At 40.0% G+C, this 6,000-nt stretch overlaps 1 protein-coding gene across 2 annotated transcripts in view; it reads left to right on the forward strand.

The window, feature by feature from the left end:
- Positions 1-5,800, forward strand: part of KCNJ6 (potassium inwardly rectifying channel subfamily J member 6) — a 237,211-nt gene extending 231,411 nt beyond the window's left edge. For both annotated transcript variants that reach the window (XR_012160918.1, XR_012160919.1), the window contains exon 6: positions 4,099-5,800. The gene's annotated coding sequence lies outside the window, so the exon portion shown is untranslated. The remainder of the gene's footprint in view (positions 1-4,098) is intronic.
- The last annotated feature ends 200 nt before the right edge of the window (positions 5,801-6,000 follow it).

Genomic DNA, 6,000 nt, shown 5'->3' on the forward strand with positions numbered 1-6,000 from the left:
AGCAGGGAAAGCCCCCATGCTCCGATCCCACTCCCTGGCTGGAGCACCAGGCAGGCGGAGCAGGTTAGGGTGTGGGGACACCCATTTTTCTGGGGCTCCCCAATTGGCCAGGGCCCCGGGCACAGGCCCCATTGGCCCAGTGGCTAATCCACCATTGACTGTGAGGAAAGGGAATGACATTAATGACAGTTGGGGGAACTATTTGACAGATTTGGACTTTGTGAACTAAATTCTTCTTAATGCAAGAGCCTAAGGATCTCTCGTTTAGTTTAAAGGATTGTGTTTCATGCCCCTGAACAAAAATTTAAACTAAATATTAAAAATGTAGACACTAACAATATATCCATCTTCCCTCTCTCCCACCCACCACTTCAAACTCCACTGGATTTTCAGAATCACTTGTATGGGTGACTATAGCGTAACTGAGTCCTGCTTCACCATTAGCAGATGTATTGTAAGCAAGACACGAGAAGTATTCTTCCACTCTACTCCACGCTGATTAGGCCTCAACTGGAGTATTGTGTCCAGTTCTGGGAGCCACATTTCAGGAAAGATGTGGACAAATTGGAGAAAGTCCAGAGAAGAGCAACAAAAATGATTAAAGGTCTAGAAAACATGACCTATGAGGGAAGATTGAAAAATATGGGTTTGTTTAGTCTGGAGAAGAGAAGACTGAGAGGGGACATGATAACCGTGTTCAAGTATGTAGAGGGAGAAAAATTGCTGTTCTTAACTTCTGCAGATAGCACAAGAAACAATGGGCTTAAATTGCAGCAAGGGAGGTTTAGGTTGGACATTAGGAAAAACTTCCTAACTGTCAGGGTGGTTAACCACCGGAATAAATTGCCTAGTGAGGTTGTGATATCTCCATCATTGGAGATTTTTAAGAGCAGGTTAGACAAACACCTGTCAGGGATGGTCTAGATAATACTTATTCCTGCCTTGAGTGCAGGGGACTGGACTAGATGACCTCTCGACGTCCCTTCCAGTCCTACACTTCTATGATGATTCTCTTAGAGATTTACTGTATGTTGATAACCCAGATGGCATGTAGATGTAACACTTATCATAGCAAAAGACAAACTCTGTTCTAAAACCCGACAAAGTATGTATTTCATCTCACGGGTGTGAAATTAGTTTTCTATTTTAAGCAAATTGACAAATGCACATCTCATTTCTGGCCCATTCCCCCCTAATGTGAGAATAACCCACACAGCAGAGTCAAAATTCAGAGTTTCATTTTGTGTAATCTGCTTTGAATTCTTCTGTCAGATGGGCACAATTGCCAGCTCCTTCCTTTGCCTCCCAGTGAAGATGCCAGTGATTCCAGCCCCAAACCTGCAGCTCTCGTAGGATCTGCTGGAGGAAAGGCATAAATCCACCTCAGCCGCATTCCCAAGCCATAAAAAGGAAGCCTCTCAAGTGACTGTGGCCTCTGTTTGAAGTTATTTGTGGTGGCATCATTTGCAGATTGAACGGGAGGAACTGATGGGGAGCTACTGGTCCCATCCCATCCATTCCAGCCTGTTGAAACTGAACCACTCTGGACTTCCACAGGGCCTGGGAAAACAAGGATGCATGGTATTGAGGCAAGTGTCCTCAATTCCACATCCCTTGCCTCCTGCCGTAGCAGGGATCTGCTGAAACATGAGGGCCTGAGGTCCTCACTGACAGATCTATGTTAAATGATTTGTGATGCAGGGATTGGGATTGTCATTTTCCAAGCACCACCCATAATGAAAGGATTATAGCATACTGTGCTGATTGATCCATTTGACATGTACAGTACATAAAGCTCTTAGGTGGGAAAAAAGTATACATTATCAAAACTCACATTTTATACTTATACATAGTTCTGCTGAATGATAAGTGATCTCTCTAAGAATATGTCTACAATCAAATTTGATTCCAAGGTAAACTTATGTTAAAGTAAAAACCACCAGTATCTCACTTGAAATTTTTAATCAGAAGGGATTGGTTGGGTCAGGGAAAAACAAATGTGTTACTTCTAAGTCATTAGAATGAATTTGGCTCAGGCCATAATGAAAATTGGTATCCTCTGCCAGCAACATTTTAGGCTCATGTGAAAATTTTCAGAAGTAGAGCAAAAAGTTAAGATCCTAAATCCACAGTTAGGCACCTGCCTAATTTTCAGAAGTACTGAAGATCCAAAAACTCCCACTGATTTCAGTGGGAACTGCTGGGCACTGAACCCTTTTGAAAAATCAGGCCACTTAGTTGGGTGCCAAAGTAAGGATCTTGGCCCTTCTGTTTGCTCTTACTTTTTAAAATCCCGAACGTGGTAGTCTCAGGAGAGGCATCCACATCAATGAAACACCACCAGAATTAATACCTCCATTCAGCAAACCACTTAAGCATGTGGTTAACTTCAACCATGTGCTTTAAGTCCCATGGGAGTATTCAGATGCTTAAAGTTAACCACATGCATAAGTGCTTTGGTGATGTAAGGCCTATGCACCCTTCTTTGCACACTCGCTAAAGAGAATCATAGAATTATAGAATATCAGGGTTGGAAGGGACCTCAGGAGGTCATCTAGTCCAACCCCTTGCTCAAAAGCAGGGCCCATACTCAATTAAATCATCCCAGCCAGAGCTTTGTCAAGCCTGATCTTAAAAACTTCTAAGGAAGGAGATCAAATGAATGTGGAAGTTGAGCTTCGCTCTCCCTCTTAGAGATGGTCTCTCTGAATCAGGGTACAGGGCAGGGAACCTGCACTCCTGTTGCTTGTGCTGTACCTTTTCTGGGGGCAAATGAAAGACTTCAGTCTCCCGAGTTGTCAACCCAGCTCATTTCACCAACACAAAATTTCAGATTAAAAAATAATAAAAAAACAAAATTTCTACTTAAGAGGTGAAGTGGCTCTTACTAGATACAAAAGATCCCTGACAAATATAGGAAGAATTAGACTGAATTCAAGTATATATACAGTCATATAGGCCCAGACCCACCAAAGCACTCAAAGCATTTTCTTTTTTTAAAAAAAAATATATATATAGTGTTTGGACTCTTTTTTATACAGTCAACAGTCTGATTTGCTGGATAATTGTGTAACCATGAAAATATTGAACTTTTCAAAGGAATTCTAATTTTTTAAAGAAAAAGTTTAGCATGATGCTTTATTAACTATTCCAGTTAATTAGCACTGTTAATGAGCACTATTACATTACCATATTAATCAGTCAATATACCGTAAAAACTCTCAGGGCTAGACATCTTTAGCAATGCAGGTTAATCTGCTCCCATCCTTGCCATTATGGTATCGATTAGTTAGCTATTACTTTAACTCTCATGACAGTTAACATTAATTAATGTGTAATAGAAGCTGAATTGCTCACAAGCAGAGCTGTTCAGGGGACACCAAATCCATTATGCAGCTAAACAAGACTTTTTGAACATTTGCACGAAAACAGAATTGTGTTTAAAAGTAGATGTTCAGATCAAAACCTGAGTGTTTCTGTGTCTGATGTGGGGAACCTGGATCTCCCAAATCTCACAGCAGTGATCTAACCACCATGCTAGAGAGACTCAGTCTCTCTCTCACCCTTGCACACACACCCCTTCAGAACAAAAACTTAACTAAAATCAAAACATTCCAGCCAGCTCTACTCATGAGTTTGATGGTGAGATTCAAGGCCTTTCGCTAGTCACCAGTTTTAATCTGACCCCAGCTGGTAGTGATTGAAAGTCACTATCATAGGCCCTCGTGGCCTACTTGGAATGAGCTGGTGAGTGAGTCCAGTTCCTAATAGACTAACGTTCACATCAGAAAAACACCATCACAGCTGACAGACTTGTCAGCAGTAACACAGAGGCCAAGATTTAAAAAAGCATGAGTGATTGTTCCTCCAGGTCATGGCTGAGACACACTGGATAAGAAGCGTGGGGAGACTTACATTGCTGTCTTCTATGTTGTACTTGTTCTGTGGAGAAACACAGCATTTCAGATTCCACTGTTACTCCTCTCACAAGATCTGATAATATTTCCTTGGGATAAACAATTGTCAGCGTCAATTCTAAGTAGTCCTGAAATAAGAGTGCCTTAAAAAAAAACCCACTTTCTTCCCTTTCTTCTCCAGATGAACATCTCCACTCTCCACAAACACATATTGTAGCTTCAGACCTCATTTTTCACCACCTCAGCCTGGCAAGAGAGTGCTTTATTGTCCTTCATGATAAAGGTACAAACGATACGAGAGGACTCCATCAGCAGGCACGGTCTCCAAGAGCCAGTCCTATTTGTGCAGCTCCCAAAGATTGTTGAACCTTCTATAAACCGCAGCTGAACAGAGGCTTCCTGTCAATAATTCATTGTGTTGCTAGGCATGTCACCTGTCAATGCAGTAGCTTCACAGAATCAGTACTCTTCCTGGAAGCACTGGAAAGTTCCTTCAACATAGGAAAAAATACAGTCGAGGGTTCACCTGGCAACTCTGTTCAACTGTGCTCTCTCAGCCTGCTTGCTCTTTCAGTGACACACACTGTTGACAGCCATCTTGCTAAAAAAGTTTCCAAATTGCTTTTCTATTCTATTGATGATGACCAGTATAACAATCACGGAACAAACTTGCATGTTTAATATTAAAACAAAGGCCAACAATTTCAAGTATAGGTGCCCAAAAATCTTCAAAATGCAAATCCACTAATAGAGCTATGTCTGTCTGGGTCAGAAAACAGCCTGAAACAATAGCTCTGAAAGGTATGGACTGTTACCAATGATCTCAGTGAGGTGTTAGCTCTGAACCCCAGTATAAAATATATTTACATTATTAACTATTTAACTGCTGATCAAATCACACAATAAAGACAATATTATGAAGATCTGCACACTCTGCTGTGAGAGTGACATCTCATTTTGGCATCACAAGTCTGGATTTCCATTGAATTCAATAGATGGACAAATAAAGATTTAGGTAACTAGTTTTAGGCAACCAAGTTCAAGCCCTGGTTTAGAAGTTCCCAGCTACCAGAGTCACAAATGCCATCTTTCCAAAAAATGACAGCCACAGTTTAGAGTAGATTCAGAAGTGACAAATGTAATTAAAACCTCTATTTACTCAATTAAAGACTGAAGAATTTGGCCCACAGTCTACTAATTCTGAGAAGTGCTTTTTACATTTGGAACTTTTCCACTAATGGGCAGCATAAGGTAAGGGTGACGCTAATACGAGTCCCCTGCTATTAAAAGATCTAAAGTTTTACTGAATTACAAAATAAATCATGCTTAAATTTCAACATATATCTCAGCTTCTAAATAATAATAGAATTTGGCTAGCAAATTTGGAAGCAAGTTTAATCTACCCAAGATTTATGGAAGTTCATTAATAATAATTAAAAGCTGCAAACAATTCATAGGACTATCAATAAGAAAAAACATACTAAAAACAAACTCTCAGAAATCAAGCCAATGTTTCTACCCTTTCTTCATTTCTCCGTTTATGTGTAAACCACAATTAACTATCTATGCTCAGGCTGCTACTTATACAATTGTTCTATCATATAATAAGAGACTATAACAGCTGGGAATGGCTAAAATACTGGTTTGGCTCCTGAACTATCTTTGAATCCTTTTGTAACTCCCTTGAATCAGTTTCAATGTATCTTGCACGGGCAATGAAATGAAAGCACACTTATTATGGAAGCACAAGACAAACGTGTATTTAGAAAATTTACAGTGCCACATTTTTAAAATATAAACATCTTTGTGAAACTACTGTTACAAAAAACAGTTTACACATTGGGGGAAGTTTTCGTCTTTTGGCTGGAACAATAAATAACTTTGGACATGGCCTTGGTTTGATTTGTCTTTATTTATCCACTAAACTCTACCACCATTGTGCAAGATGGACCATGATTAGTACTAATTTAGAGCTAAGTTTTCCAGTGGATTTCTTGTGCAGCTTCCAGGACAGAAAATGTACTTGATGTGTTGCTTTAAAAAATATATTTATTGGCAGCGCTGGTTGTAGCTGGAGATCGGT

Source organism: Lepidochelys kempii, chromosome 1, assembly GCF_965140265.1.
Source record: "Lepidochelys kempii isolate rLepKem1 chromosome 1, rLepKem1.hap2, whole genome shotgun sequence".
In the NCBI taxonomy this organism is placed as follows: domain Eukaryota; kingdom Metazoa; phylum Chordata; order Testudines; family Cheloniidae; genus Lepidochelys; species Lepidochelys kempii.